The 16,278-nt window shown below is 50.9% G+C and overlaps 1 protein-coding gene and 1 long non-coding RNA gene across 2 annotated transcripts in view; both read left to right on the top strand.

Annotated features, from left to right (window-relative positions):
• STK24 (serine/threonine kinase 24) overlaps positions 1–16,278 on the top strand; it is a 93,286-nt gene that overhangs the window by 51,428 nt on the left and 25,580 nt on the right.
• Positions 1,836–14,950, top strand: LOC112449080 (uncharacterized). Its single transcript, XR_003037568.2, has 2 exons — positions 1,836–1,928; positions 2,666–14,950. It is a non-coding gene; the product is annotated as an uncharacterized lncRNA (long non-coding RNA).

The raw sequence follows: 16,278 nt of genomic DNA, 5'->3' as shown, positions 1-16,278 counted from the left end.
GCTCAGCCCTTCCTGACAGCTGGTGTCTGATGCTCTGTGCTCTCGCATCCTGGGGTTGGGGTCTTTGTGATGGTGTTGCCTTTTGGTTTGACAGTTGAGACCCCTTGGGGTCTGGAGGACTGACTGCTGGAGAGTTAGCTAGCTTTTGGTCCTTTCAGGAGGGTTGAAGTGGTTGCAATGTTTTTGAAAAACCTACATATGAAATTGAAAGGTTTTACTGGTACATTTGAGAGTCCTTTTGTCCCGGTCGTGACAATTCATCTTTTTAAAGAGCTTCCCTGGTGGCTCAGAGGGTAAAGCGTCTGCCTACAATGTGGGAGACCTGGGTTCGATCCCTTGGTTGGGAAGATCCCCTGGAGAAGGAAATGGCAACCCACTCCGGTACTCTTGCCTGGAAAATCCTGTGGACGGAGAAGCCTGCTAGGCTACAGTCCAGTGGGTCGCAGAGAGTCAGATACAACTGAGCAACTTCACATTCTTTTTCTTCTTTTAAAATATGGTGTTGGTTTCTGCCATACATCAACATGGATCAGCCTATAGGTGTCCATTTGTCCCCTCCTGTGATGACTCATCTTTAAAGAAGTAAACTGATCTGTAGGTGACTTTCTTCTTCCTCTTTGGATGTCTGAAACATAGATTTTTTTAAACTCCTCATGAGTAGGTTTCCCTGCTCTTGTCTCCATATGCTTGATGCACAGATGACCAGACAGAGTGTTCTGATGTCTGTTAGTCGCGTTACTGTGGTGGCAGGTAGCAAATATCCTCAGGCATTTCTTTGAAGGAAAGAGGAATTCTTTTTGAAGAAAAGGAGCTTGGGATGCGACATTCTGCAGACAGCTTTGCTAGCAGTGCGTTTGCGTGCGTGTGTGCTAAATCGCTTCAGTCGTGTCCGACTCTTTGCAACCCTGTGGGCTGTAGCCCACCAGGCTCCTCTGCCCATGGGATTCTCCAGGCAAGAATGAATACTGGAGTGCATTGCCATACCCTCCTCCAGATCTTCCCGGCCCAGGGATCGAACCTGCATCTCTTACATCTCCTGCACTGGCAGGCAGGCTCTTGACCACCCGTGCCACCTGGGAAGCCTGGGAATTACTGATGTCTTGGCATGGGGTGGCTGTTGGCCTGCTGCAGGTTGAGTTGCTAAAAGCAGTTTCTATAACTGTTAAGCAGACCAAGCATCATTACACTGGTTTAGGTCTTTAACTTAGTTGCCTGGATTTTGATGGTTGTTCATTGCCTTAGTGTGGGATTGGCTTTCTGATTACATGCTTCAATTCCATCTAATGACTTTTCCATGTCGAAATAAGTAAGAATCAGTGGAGATCAGCCAGCGATGAGGTTGGCTATAGACTAGTGCTTATTGAAACTAATCACCCGCTTTTTTTGTTTATATAGAAGCCTTTTCCCACTGCTTTTAACCAGGCTGGTATAGAGAGCCATGTGGATTTGGGAATCATTATTGGGCACATTTTTAAAACGGCTGTGATGAGTTTGCAGATGTTGAAATGTTTGGTAGAAAATGGTTGGTTCTTTAAAAATAACAGTTGATTTCTGGCTCTGTTTTGAGAAGGAAATGCTTTTAGGCTTGCTTTCTGTCCTGTGTTGTGGCATTCAAGACTACTTGCCTTTCTCTCGCACCCTTAACTCACCCCGCCCCTAAGTGGAGCGGTATTTCTGGGCACTGCCTTTTGAAAATGGAGCTCCATTCAGAGGGGGACAGACTTGTCCCTAAAGGAAAATGGGCATAAATATGCCAAACGCAAAACCACAATGATTTCTTTGGTTGCAGGGACCTTGGGGCCATCTTGAGCTAAGAACTTGCCTTTAGAAGATCCTTTGGTTCCCATCCATGTCTCCCTCTCCTCAAAGGGATGGCAGCCTGATGGACAGTGGGCACATGACCCCCCACCTCGCCAGACTCTGCGGAGGTAAGCTGCTGTTGGCGCTGCCCAGACAGACGTGCGCCCTCTCCTGAGCTCAGCCTCCACCCACAGCTGGTACACGCGTGTCAGAGGCCCCGAGACTTTCTCTTTCCTGTCTCCAGCTAGGGCTGGGGCTCTGCCTCATCAATAACCATGCGGGGCTTAGGAATGAGTGGAGTGCAAGGCAGGCCTGGCCGCTTTCTCCTGGTTGAGGACAGGTGTTCCCCTGACTGAGATGGGGGTCTTGAACTCACGGTCAGCCTGCTGCGGCTCTGTGTCTGTCACTCGCTGCACAGTGGATTTAATTCTGGTCACTCAGAGCCATTATTGCTTCAGGGGCAAGTTGCACAGAGTCTCCTGCCCTTCTTGCTTGTATCGGGGGTGGCAGGGAGGCAGAACACACTGTTGATGGGGTTGCTGTCAACTGTCACGAGTCTGGTGCCGGTGTGTGTGAATTAGAAACCGGGCTCTGACCGTCTGGGAGGTAATGGCTCCGGATCCAGACCTGGGGAAGGCCCAACGGACCACAACTCCACGTCTCCCCCGGGAATCGGACCGCAGCCCCAGGGCCGGCTTGGCTTGGCTGCTGGCAGTCCGCATCGCTTCACTCTTCAAGGAGCAGAAGAGCGGAACGAATTACTCTGTTTTCTAGCAAAGTATTGTCATTTGTGTTTTTGTCTTGAAGGTCTTAGGTGTCTGGGTTAAAAAGAGGAGAAATTTTAACTTGTCTTCCTTGGGAAAAGGTGCTGGGGGTCGAGTTTCCCTTGGGCTGTTGGAATGAAGTCAGACTTTGGGAGCCGAGGTGTGGCTGTCAAGAGAAGCGGACTTTTTAACCCGAGGGTTGTCTTTTGGACTTGGTGCGTAGACCTCCCATCTCCCTTTCCGGCAGTAGCCGGCGAGTGGGCAGGCGGGTGTTGCAGGATGGCCGGCCATGCAGGCTTGGGAGGTCGCGGGGGTCTGGTCTTTGCAGGGCTGAGTGCTGAGAGCATGAGGGTGGAGCACGGAGGGGCTGCTGGTCGGTGGGGTCCCTGCCCAGAATGACCCATGGTCCGGGGTGACCCTATGTCTGGGGTGGGGCATGAGGCGCCTCCCCGCCACCATTTCCTTTATGACAGCTTGTCCACATTTTGAGAAAAGGAAGCGTCTTCATCGTTGCCCTTTGGAGGGGGCAGGTAACTTCCTCTAACCCGTGAGAATCACCTCTCTGCCTGTCGCCAGGATCTCCCTCCTAGCTCTGGGCCCTGTGCTCTGGCGAGGCCCCCGGCCCCTGTGGAGAGTGTTAGCAACATCATCTCTGGCTCTCACGTGCTCTTGGACCTCCCAGGTCCCCGTATCGTGTGTACACAAGAGGCGCGGTAAGCCACCTGCAGTCCCCTGCTGTTTGTTTCATGGACTGTCTGCCGAGGCGGCTGCACCTCTAATCAAAGGGAGGCAGTTCCAGCCCAGCGTCCGTGTGAGAGCAGCAAGTTATGAGCTCAGGGTTATTCAGAGAATTTTTAATTCTAGCTTCCTTTCTTGCTTTAATAATGTACCAAGTTTGATACTACCCTTTCCGGTTCGAATCAAGTTTCTGCCTCCGTCTGACATTCGGAAAATTAGAGCCGGTTCCCTGGAGTTGGCTGTCAACAGGAGCAGCAAGCTCCTGGCCTGGCTGTCTGCTGTCTTCGTTGACCTAAGGAGGTTTGGGGCTCCCGGTCCTGCCCTGGATGCGTTGCAGTGTGCACAGCTGTATCTGTCTTTACCTCATTTCAGGAAAGCATTCTCTGGTAAGCTGGGGTCTTTGGCAGTTGGGTTAAGATAAGGACTGGCCCCTAGAGCGTTAGTGTTCACTTGTGCCATGCTGGGGTCGGGGGCGGGCATGTAGGAAGTGTTTGCAACATACTCAGTGAGGTGTATGAGCCTTTAAGGACTTGGGGTCTGAAGTGTCTTTCCCCACAGGTAATCTGACAGGTGCTTGCTTTTTAAAAACTTTGAGCGGTGTTCTGTGTGTGTGTGCGTTCAGGGCCTGGGGGTTCCGAGTCCGGCCTCTCCCTCCTGGAGTGTGTTCTGACTGTGCTGGTCATTTGTGTGGGAAGCTTGCCCTCCCTTCCTGCTGATGCTGCTGACAAGAGCTCAGTCATATCCGGCTCTTTGTGACCCCATGGACTGCAGCCCGCCAGGCTCCCCTGTCCATTGGATTTTTCCAGGCAAGAATACTGGAGTGGGTTGGCAGTTCCTTCTCCAGGGGATCTTCCCGACCCAGGGATGAATGGAGCCTGTGTCTATGGCATCTTGTCTCCTGCTTTGGCAGGTGGATTCTTTACCATTGGTACCACCTGGCCTGGGTTTTAGGGCCCTGGGCCCCCTCGCATCGGGTCCAGCCACCCCTCCTGCCACCGTGTCACATGACTCGCTGCTTCTGGGCGCTCGGAGTCCAGTTGCCCTGCCTCCGTCGGGCACGAATGCAGGTGGGGGCCCTGTGCCCGGATCTTCTCCGGTTGGTGAAGGAAGGAGACGCGTGATCTGGCCATTGCCACCCTGAACAAGTGCTCCAGTGGTCAGGGCCCGTCCAGGAAGGGGAGAGGGCGCGTTAGGTCAGGGTGAGATAGAGCCTGGCCTCCTGGATCTGTTTCTCAGAGTTTCTCCAGCTCTGGCTTCAGACTGGGGAGTCCAGAGAGCAGCTCAAAGACAAGAGACCGCCTGGCCTGGGAGACTCGCCCTGGGCCAGAGGGCCCGGAGATGGAGCGGGGAGATAGCAGGGGGGCTGTGGTGATGAAGATGCCAACCCAAGGAGGGAGAAGGGAAAGCCACTCGTCGTGGATGCTGACACACGTGACTCCCGCGTGCGGGTCGCACCACAGGGCCACAGAGCGGTGTCGTTCCAAGTCAGATAACAGTCTGAACTGAACTCACCCATGTCAGACAGCTGTACACACTCCTGAGTTCTCCGAGCTTGTTATAAAGGTGGTGTGATTTCTGCTCCTAAATTATTTAAAAAAAAAAATAGACTTGAAGCATTTGGCAGGGCTGGGCCTTGCCCTTTGATGCCCCACTTCTCTCCCTGCCTCTCTCAGCTGTTCCCAGTGCCCCCCGCCCCCCTCCTTGCTGCCAGGTAAGTGGAGGGGCGTCTCGGGGTGTGAGGAGGGTGTGTGCGGGTCCGTGCGGCTCTCCCCGGGGGTCCTGCTCCTGGCTGGCCACCTTGGGGACTCCCTTGGTGCTGTGCCCGTGAACCCCACCCCAGTCCCTTGAAAACTGTGTTTCATCACTTTGGTTAATTAGAGACTCAAGAGTTTCAAACCACATATATAAGAGGCGTGAATGATGTGATATAAATATTGTTGGAACCCTCTGTTGTGGTTTCCCTTTCTTTTTTTTTCCCCCTTCTATTTTCATTTCAAAGTTTAAGCAGTAGCGTTGAATGACAAGACTTTCTAGAAAGACAAATTTCTTGGCTCATCTGACGTGAGTATACAGTTCTACTTATCATGGATAGTAAGAAAAGGTGCGGGCACCGGAGGGCATTGAGGTGTGACTTGAAAGTCTAGTGAGTGAAAGTCGCTCGGTCGTACCCGACTCTGTGCGACCCCATGGACTATACAGGCTATATTCTCCAGGCCAGAATACTGGAGTGGGTTGCCTTCTCCAGAGGATCTTCCCAGCCCAGGGATTAAACCCAGGTCTCCCACATTGCAGGCGGATTCTTTACCAGCTGAGCCCCTGGGGAAGCCCTTAAAGTCTAGATGTGTCATGGAAACTGTGAGCATGCCTGGTTCTCGTGAATAATGAAGTTGGCCACCAGCCTTTTACACTGTATTCAGGCCTGTTTGGTCTTTGTGAGCTGAATCTCCCTGTTACCACATATGCTATGCTATGCTGTGCTAAGTCACTTCAGTCGTGTCCGACTCTGTGTGACCCCATGGACTGCAGCCTACCAGTCTCCTCTGTCCATGGATTTTCCAGGCAAGAGTACTGGAGCGGGGTGCCATAACTGGTACATAATTGGGCTCCACAGATTGGCAGGGGTGGGGTGGATGGGGAGGGTCTCACATCAATTGGAGCGCAGGCTGGCTACCTGCTGGACAGCTCCGAGGGGGCGCTTGAGCCAGGGGAGCGTTTCTGGGTGTGCCCGCTCCTTGAAGATGTTAGTAGGTGCTGCCTGGTGAGATGTTTGGACACGCTGGGTCTAGTAGCTTTCTGTTACGGTGTTTTCGGAGCTTTTGCGCCTTGAAGGGGAAGTTTAATATGTGGCATTCCTAAATGTATTTCTCTGTGGGACCCTTCTCTCTGTCTCTCTCTGTTTCTCACTCGGTAAATTTCAGTTCTGTGAAATCCCTGACAGATCCCTCTGGAAGTAGCTCTCTAGTCAACACTTGGAGGATAAGCCTTAGGGGACAAGTGTGGTGGAGAACATAAGCCTGGAGACGCCAAGTGGGCACTAAGCAGCAACTTTCTGTGGGTCTCCTGCTATTTCACTGTCTTTAGAAATGCATTCCTTTCAATGTTGGTGGTTTAAAGGACCATGAAGCATGAAATAAAAGATAGTTAATGAAATAGCATGGTAATGTTTTAAACACTTTCATTTTCCAGTAGTTTTGTGAGTGAGACCATGGGATTTGAGAGGAAATAAGCTGTGAATTATTTGTGCACGCCTTGTTCCGTAGGAGACACAAGGTAATACGTTAGCACACACAGAGAGATCATGAGAGCCAAAATCTACGGTGGATTAAGAATCTTAACGGACAGAAATTGTTGGGGGCTTGGTGGTGGTGGGGTGATTAATACCACATGTCCCTAAAATCTTTTTGTCTCATTTTTTCATAGAAGTTTGCCAAAGCCGTTTCTAAGGGTTCCTCTGCCTCAGCGGGGCACAGTTCCCTTTTTGTTCATTGCTTCGTCTCTGAGCAGACAGTGTAACTGAGGGATGAAGGTACCGTCGGAGAAGCCGTCCCAGGCCTGCCCTATGGGCCTCTCTGCCCAGCCTGGACCCTCCGGGCCCCTGCCTCTCCTTCAGGGCCACCTGCTATTGCCCAGCGTTGGGCCTGCACATGTGCAAGCCGGGTGGGTGGATGGGCACTCCTGCCTCCCCTCTTTGCAGTCCTCTGGGACCTCGACTCCTAATTTGGGGTTAACAGGCCACCCACAAGGAAAGGCCGAGCAGGGTGGCCGCTGCCCACCTGCCTCCCTTGGGCCGGCCTGAACCTGGCGGGGTCAGGAGGAATCTGGAAAACTCCTGCTGGTTCTAGAAGCGCTCGACCTACTGATGTTAGACTCTCAGTGTATTAAAACTTGGAGGGGAGCGTGGACTCTCTGCCAGGAAATGATCCGATCTGTCCATTTTATCATGTGTTTGCGAATCCTCTGGTCACTTTCTTAGGATTTTGGCTCAAACTCTTTTAAACACAGTTGATTTCAGAGTTACTTCCAAATATCTGCCCTGTTCCTGTGCTCCTTCTGTGTTCGCTATTTGTTGGCTCCAAGTAATTTTCTGTAAAGAAAATGGGCTTGGGGCTTATGACTCCACGTGAGCAATGTGGCTATGAGAAGGTGAGTCTCTGAAAAGGGAGGAAGTTCACGCACGTTTTCATAAACGTGAGCAGATGCGCAGCTCTCTCGAACCTCCTCTGAGTGGCTGTTTCCCAGATGTTGGATTTTTTTTTTTCTCTTTCTCAATTTTGTGGATGGGGGAGCCCTAGTGTTCTACAGGAATGGCCAGATGGTGGGTCCATGCCCAGAGGGGCCCCCGATGCCGGCGCAGGGCAGAGCCTGTCCCGGGCCTGCGGAGTCCTTGGTGCTGGTTGTTCGGTCACTGACTTTGGTTGCGTGAAGACCTGGCAGTGGCAGCCTGTCCCACGTCCCCCAGCTCTGCGAGGAGGGCCCTTCCCCCAAACAGGAGCCCGGGCCTCGGACTGCACACTCTCCCCCCATCCACGCCTGCCGCCTTGTCGGGAGATGGTGCTGTTGACTCCCGCGTGTGGGGACCAGCGTGTCCTTGGCCCTCGTGAGTTGCCTGCCACCCCTGGACTAGTGGGGCCCTCATTTCACTGCACTGATCTGTGTGGTCATTCAGCCACGTAGGGGGAGCCCCGTGTCCCCCCCACCCGTACCCCCACGGTGACAGCCACCCCCCAGCCTCTGTGGCCATTTGGAAGTCATCTGCCTCATTCCCCGTCGTCCTGGAACAGCTGCAGCCTCTGCTTCTGGGAGAGGGGAAAGAACATCTGTTCTCTCTGAGAGTGATTTTTAGTTTGCGAGCATCTGTCCTTGCGTTTCTGGGAAAAATAGAAACAGCCTGGGAGCCCTTTGTATCAGACCCCAGGGTGACCGCGGGTGGAAGCAGAACAACTGACTGGTGACTTGGTGGGTGGACTAAACGAATCCCCAAGTAAATCTGGCTGTGAAATCACAGGGGAATATATTTCATCTCACAGTCAATCGTGGGAATTGAGCAGTCGGCTCAGCACCAAAGAGAACAGAAAACGTTGAGGTGTTTTGAAGGACGGGGACGTGGATTCCTTTCTCTCCCCAAACACGCTACCCGGCTGTAACTGAAGAATATCCCTGCAGACACTCGCAGCTCCATTTTATGGTTTTCAAGAAAGCTGAATGAATTAAATTTCCAATTATGCGAAATATTTTACTTTACCAAAAAGAAACTCAGGTCTGTTTTCTGGCTGATGTTACTTACCTATGATTTAAAATAAGCATTAATTTTATTCCTAGTTCTGTTTAACAACCGATGTTTGGAGGGAGAGGGTGGGTTGATTTGGGAGAATGGCATTGAAACATGTATAATATCATATATGAAACGAATCATCAGTCTAGGTTCAATGCATGATACAGGATGCTTGGGGCTGGTGCACTGGGATGACCCAGAGGGATGGTACGGGGAGGAAGGTGGGAAGGGGGTTCAGGATGGGGAACGTGTGTATACCCGTGGCGGATTCATGTTGATGTATGCCAAAACCAATACAATATTGTAAAGTAATTAACCTCCAATTAAAATAAATTTATAAAAAAAAAGAAAAACCCAAGTGAACTTTTTGGCCAACCCTTACCTCTTTTGCAGATTCAAACCTTTGACATTATCTAAACACAGCTGATATATTTAGATACAATAATTATAATTAATTTTGCCATATTGGGCTTCCCAGGTGGCGCTCGTGGTAAAGAACCTGCCTGCCAATGCAGGAGACATAAGAGATGCAGGTTCGATCCCTGGGTTGGGAAGCTCCCCTGGAGAAGGGAATGGCAACCCACTCCAGTATTCTTGCCAGGAGAATCCCATGGACAGAGGAGCCTGGTAGGCTACAGTCCATGGGGTTGCAAAGAGTCTAACACAACTTAAGCGACTTAGCACTCACAGTTATGCCATATGCTTTTTTTTTTTTTTTTAAAACTTCTGTTGTCCAAGTTGGAGAAGGCAAGGGCAACCCACTCCAGTATTCTTGCCTGGAGAATTCCATGGACGGAGTATCCTGGTGGGCTACGGTCCATGGGGTCGCAAAGAGTCGGACATGACTGAGCGACTAATCACATCATATTGTCTAAGTAAATTTCTGGGGGGAAGAAAAAAGGTGTCCTGCGATGACAGCCCTTACTTAGATCATGTAATGAGGAGCTGCTTAGCCTGTAACTGCAGAGAAGTTTCCGGTGGGTGAGGGGAATGGACTCCTCCCCACCCGCTGTCACGCAGCGCAAGCGGGACTTGAAGGTGTTTGGTGAATGAGGACGTCAGAATGCAGGCGTGGACTGCTCGGGCCAGGCCCTGTTATCGAACCCTGTCCGGGAGCCACACAGCGTGCCGGTCATCTCTGACTGACCAGTTTGCCAGTTGCTGGATGGGAAACAGCGTGGCTCCTCTCTGGGCATCTGTACGGAGCTGTGTGTATGGAGCTGTATGGCATTTGTATATATGCTGCGATGGGGTCTTCTGGCCAAGGCAGTGGTGATTGACGTCACGGTCAGGTGTAGGGGACCAGAACCACCGGCCTCGTCAGTGACCTCAGGTCTGTGCCCTGGGAAGGCGTTGCCCGTCTTATGCATGCACAGCTTCACTGTGTCCAGTCGCCCATCGTGAACAAACTAACTGTAAATCGAGTACCTGCGTCTGTCTTGACTGTTATTCTGGAATAGAGCTGTGCAGAAGACAAAAGTGAGTGAGGTGGCCGGGAGGTGCGGAGGAAGAGGAGCAAGAATTCCGGTGGCAGAAACGTCTCCTCAGTACAACCCAGCTCTGAACAGACAGCATACTGAGAAGTCCCTTCCTTCGGAAGCGGTTTACTGTTGGGGTGTGGTAATTACCCTGCAGGATGGAAATAGAAGTATAAATACATAAGAGAATTCGCCACCTGTGCACTTGAAATAATAGCATCTGTTATTCATGAATATCCTAATTCCATAAATTGTCTTAACACTTAAGGCTCCTCTTCAATTTGCAAACCACAGTAAAGTCTTCTTTCTCAGCTGTGTTCACCCTTAGGCTTGGTCTTGTCCCATCTTTGGACTGGACCTTTATCAGAGAATTCTGCACCCTAGCAATCACTTCTTTTGGTTTTATGGTTTTGTTGCAGATATTTCTGATGTCTATTGTGTTGTCATCATTCAGTCACTCAGTCCAACTCTTTGTGACAGCATGGACTGCAGCACGCCAGGCTTCCCTGTCCTTCACCATTGCTCAAACTTATGTCCATTGAGTTGGTGATGCCATTCAATCCTCTGTTGCCCCCTCTCCTCCTGCCCTCAGTCTTTCCCAGCATCAAGGTTCCTTCCATTGAATCGACTCTTCACGTCATGTGGCCAAAGTGTTGGAGCTTCAGCTGTAGCATCAGTCCTTCCAGTGAATGTTCAGGACTGATTTCCTTTAGGATTGACTGGTTGGATCTCCTTGCAGTCAGTTGGAAAGCATCAATTCTTCGGCACTCAGCCTTCTTTACGTACGGTCCAACTCTCACATCCATACGTGACTACTAGAAAAACCATAACTTAGACTATATGGACCTTTGTTGGCAAAGTAATGTCTCTGCTTTTTAATACACTGTCTGGGTTTGTCATAGTTTTTCTTCCAAGGAGCAGGCATCTTTTAATTTCATGGGTGCAGTCACCATCTGCAGTGATTTTGGATATGATGTGCAATGATATGAAAATCTTTGCCTGGCAGAAGAATTACTCTTATAATTATTAGAAACACTTCACTTTTAGAAATAGTCCATTTTTGGCTTACCATGATTATGGCAGACTTGTTTGACTTGGCAGTTTATGCCCACTGACTGTTACGTTTGCTCTTGTATGGTGGGGGGGGGACGGGGGAGGGGGAGTCCTCCTCTCTCCCCTCCCCAGGCACTCCTTCCACGCTCTCCCTTGTTTTGTTTCTTCTCCGTCAGATTTAGGTTGTGAGTTGTATTTCCTTGAGACCCTGTAAGGATCTTCAGGCAGAGTGCTTTTATCCATCTTAGTTTCCACCAGCATTCAGCACGGAAACGTTGCATTAACACATCTTTCACTGTGTTGTGCCAGGTTTGTGTTGATGCCAAAGTGCAGAATATCTCAGTACCCGTCTGGGGAGACTTAATTACTGAGACTCACGCACACACATGCACACAGTTAGAAGGCAGCCTCTTCCAGGAGAGAGACTCTCCTGACATGAACCCGAGAAGAGCATCTGGGGGACGGCTCCGTGTCCTTTCCAATTTACTGCAGGACATTAGGGCAAAAGTTCTTCTTCTTGGCACAGGGAAGCGGGGTGTGGGAATGCCACAAGTCCCAGGCGCACATTACGTAAATTGAGGTCCTTTTCAGGCAGTCGGATTAGAGTTGGTTGCTTTCTGAAAGGAAAGTGGTTAAGAGCAGTTGCGTTAGAACATGTTTCCCTCGCTGGCATCCTTTAGAAGTTGCTTAGCGTCTGTACTGTTGGTTCCTGTGGTTCTTGCTGTTTCGGTGTCTGACTCAGCATTAAGTCTGGGCTTGAGTCCCAGTCGCCTCCCCGCCCTGCACTCGGCCAGGTATGCAGTTCTGTCAGATAGAAGAGGCTGATGACCTGGATGCGTGTTTTCTGTGTCTGTGAGTCTGTTCCAGTTCTGTAGATAAGTTTCTTTGTATAATTTTTTTTTTTTTAACTTGACTCCACATGTGAGTGATACGATACGTGTCTTTCTCTGCCTGCCTTTACTCCGTGTGCTCATCTCCAGGTCCATCCACGTGGCTGCAAATGGCATTATCTCATTCTTTTTCATGGCCGAGTAGTATTCCATCGTCTGTGCGTGCCACACCCTTAGCCGTTCATCTGTCGATGGGCATTTGGGTTGCTTCCATGCCTTGGCCTTTGTCAGTAGCGCCGCTGTGAACACAGGGGGTGTATTACCTTTTTGAATGATAGTTTTGTCTGGATGTATGCCAAGAGTGGGATTGCTGGGTCATATGGAAACTCTTCTGTGTTCTAAGGCACCTGCGTACTGTTCTCTGTAGTGACTGCACCAACTTAACATTCCCACCAGCAGTTTCCAGGACGGTTCCCCTTTCTGCACATCCCCTCCAGCACTTGTTACCTTTTTAATGATGGCCATTCTGACCCACGTGAGGTGATACCTCACTGCAGTTGATTTGCCTTTCGATAGTTGTTCGTGGTGTTGAATACCTCTTCAGGCGCCTGTTGGCCGTGGGTTTTCTGATGGGTCTTCTCATTTCCTTCTCTCGCTATTACTTCTGTAGTGACAGCCGTTGATCAGACAGGCCTCTCCTCTGAGCACCCACGGCATTTGGTCCCACCACAGGTCGGCTGGTGGTACTTATTTGGCCACGTTTCTGTCATGAAAAGTGATTCATTTAGGAAAGGAGCCTGGGCCCTTTCACTTCAGAACTCCCCCACGACACTGTGTGTGTGGCAGGTGTGAATCACTGAGGATGCTGGCGTCTGTGGGACAGAGGAACAATTAAATCAGCTTTTGTCGAGGTCAGGGATGGGGTTCTTGTGCCTGGAGTACAACTGGAAGGTGCCGTGATCGTCAGGGCGTTGGTGTGACTAAAACAGGGTAGGGGTTTGGCCTTGAAACCAGTTTCTTGCCTCCTAGTGTCACAAGCCTCCCGGTGGACCTGGGTTCAAATGGGACACTCTGTAAAGTCCGTGTGGTCGTAACAGCTCAAGTTCACGGGCACTGCGGTGTGCAGGGCTCACCCCTGAGGTGGCCATCCTTCCTTCCCTGGAGCAGACGGGAAGCTGGACATGGCTTCAAACCTGCTCTCTGGGTCGCGGAGCTGGTGAGGGCCAGAGGCAGATCCAAACTTGGGCTGGGAGCTCTGCGTTCACGCCCAGCATCTTCGCAGAAGGCACCTTTGTTTTATAAACTGTTGGCTGGTTTACTGAGACCTCCTGCACTGTTGAGACCTCCTGAGCCCAGCCTTAACTTGCAGCGCAGATGCACAAGCAGAACTTATTTCATTTCAGAATTCATACTATAATGTATCCTTGTTAAGCTGCCGAATCTGCCCCTTTTCTCATTTACCTTGTTTTAACCTTCCTGTTGTCTGAATGTCTGTGAATGTGGGGAGTGCCGGTTTCAGTCACCAGCTCCAGACGGCACAGGGCAAGTTGGCCTGTCAGTGGGATTGTTGTAGACGTCATGTCCACGTTAAATTAGTCTCCACAAGCAGAAATTGCCAAAAGCGAAATGAAAAGACAGATGAGGACATTGCTGTGTTTGTGGCTCATGTTACAGGGAGCTAGCTGCTTTCTCTAATATTAGGTCAACAGAAAAGCAGATAAAGGATATAATAAGGGCTTACAAAAAAGAAAACACACGTGACTCAGACTCAAGCCCCGGTGTCCTCTGAAGCCTCTCTCCTTGGCTGGGAGGTACTGTCTTCCTTCTCCCTGCGTCGTCTCGTGGTTGCCCCTCTGTGAGCCTGGGTCCTGATATCTCCTTGGGAGGACACCAGTCACTTTGGACAAGGCCCACCTGTGTGACTTGACTTTACCTTTCACCTCTTCATGAAGACCTTGTCTCCAAATACAGTCATATTTTGCGGTGCTCAAGGTTGGGACTTCAGCGTATGACTTTCGGAGCGGGACTACAATTCAGCTCCTAAGTTCCATGACACTGGTTAAGGGATAGTGTGTTGACAAAGCAAGGGGAAAAATTAGCACCCGTACACTGTTGGAGGCAGGATGAAACTGAGCCGACCTCTTGGACGAATCATCTGGCATTATCTGTTAAATTCAGGTGGATTCCTTTGACTCAGCATCCAGGAACTCCTAAAATGATACCTCTGGGAGATTCTTAAATTGACAGCTGGCTCATGATAGCAAAAGAATGGAAAAAACATTGTCAGTAGGGTGTGGGTTGGTTATGGCTACAAAAAAAAAAAATTCCTTTATGGACAGGTATAGAGTGCTCTGAGGAGAAGCAAGGTATAGAACAGTGGCTCAGATGGTAAAAAAAAAAAAAAATCACTTGCAATGTGGGTGACCTGGGATTGGGAAGGTCCCCTGAAGGAGGGCATGGCAACCCCTTCTAGTGTTCTGGCCTGGAGAATCCCCACGTACAGAGGAGCCTGTGGGGCAACAGTCCATGGGGTTGCTAAGACCCTACTGAGCGACCTTGCCCACAACATTGCATAGCGAGTTATGTTTGGATAGAAGTGGAGGAAGGGTTTGTAGGTATCTGCAGAAGACAGTCTCTGACGTTACAGAAAACGTGATGAGAAGTTGGATGTGGAGGCTGGGCAGCCAAGGGCCAGGGGTGAGACAGAAACTTCCCACTCCACACACTTTGCGTGCGCGTACCAAGTCGCTTCAGTCGTGTCTGACTCCTTGCGGCCCCGCGGACTGTAGCCCTCCAGACTCCTCTGTCCATGGGCTTCTCCAGGCAAGGATACTGAAATGGGTAAGCCGTTTTCTACTCCAGGGGATCTTCCCGACCCAGGGATCGAACCCACATCCCTTCTGTCTCCTGCGCTGGCAGGTGGGTTCTTTGCCACTAGCGCCACCTGGGGACACTTGGGTGCCTTTAAATGTTCAATCCTGAAGTTATTTATAAATAAATACTTTCTTTCCCTTATGAGGAACTTACGAGGTCATTCATAATTGACGTGGTTTGAGGTCATTTTTTAAAAAATGAAATATTCTGATTAAGATCATTCTTATTTTTAGAACTCTTATTTTTCTTAGAGTCATTCATGTGGGAGGTTTTATGAGGGCACTGACTATAGCTGGATTGTGACTGTGCTTGGTCACTTGGTCACCAGTTTGGTCCCCAAAACAGGTCCTGTGTGTCCCTGAGCAGACCTCTTTCTCAAGCACTCTGGCCTCAAGGCTTGTGGGGCAGTAATTGTTTTTTCATTCTACCATAGAATGTGTATGAATTAGTGTTCCGGGTTTTATTTGGCTCAGAAATTCCCACACAGGGAAATGCTATTTGGCCTTGGTAATTGGACTGCTTTGGTTTTATCAGGTTGTTCTGAGGCGCTTCAGGGTGACGCTGTGGCGGAAGCTGATCGCTCTTGGCTTGTTTAGTTCCCTGAGCAAAGCGCTTTCACACTCACGGTCTCATTTTATTATCAGATGAACCGCGAGGTTTGTTATTGCCATCTTTTTCTGGCCCACACACTCACAACCTGGCTGTCTCACAGTGAGATGGTGACCAGCGCCCTGCGTGGAGGCTGCCCGGTGTAAGCTGGCTTTGCCAAGGGCAAGAGAGAGTTGTCGGTCAGCACTGCTGTGCGGTTAACACTTGAGGCGGATGGACATCGATCATGCAGTTCATGCACTTCAGCGGGGGCGACTTTGGCCCCCAGAAGACACTGGCCGGGTCTGGTCTTCAGGACCGGGAGTGCGCTGCTGGCCTCTAGTGGTCGGAGGCCAGGGATGCCCCTCAACACCCTCTCAGGCACAGGGCGGCCCCCGGACAGAGGTGATCTGCCGCAAATGTCAGTGGTGCCCAGGATGAGAAATCCCAATGGAGCCTGTAGCCCTCAGGGCCAAGCACATTGGCTTTCAGGGGAGGAGCACTTTGGGACTTTTGCTTGAAAAGAACCTGGGAAGCCGTGGGGCTTCAGAAGCGATGGAAGGAAGAGACACAAGACACAGAGGCTGGGGAGAAGGCTGGAAGACAAGGGAGCACGCTGCCCACTGTCCCCCACCTGGAGATCTCCGAGAAAGGCATGCGGCCTTCCTGGGTGATGGGCCGCACCAGCCAAGCCACCTGTCCCCACCGCGCGTCTCAGAGCAGCAGGCCGGAGGGAGGTGGCCTGTCCCCGGCCCTGCGCTCCGGGCGCCTCCTGGCTCACCCCCAGGGCTGGACCCGAGTGGCTGCTGCTGGCCTGGCCTGACCTTGAAGGCCGATTCCCCTCCGACCCTCCTGTGCCAGGTCACCTGCTGATGTTGTGT

This window comes from Bos taurus, chromosome 12 (assembly GCF_002263795.3).
Source record: "Bos taurus isolate L1 Dominette 01449 registration number 42190680 breed Hereford chromosome 12, ARS-UCD2.0, whole genome shotgun sequence".
NCBI lineage: Eukaryota > Metazoa > Chordata > Mammalia > Artiodactyla > Bovidae > Bos > Bos taurus.
This window is presented reverse-complemented; position numbering and strand designations above follow the sequence as displayed.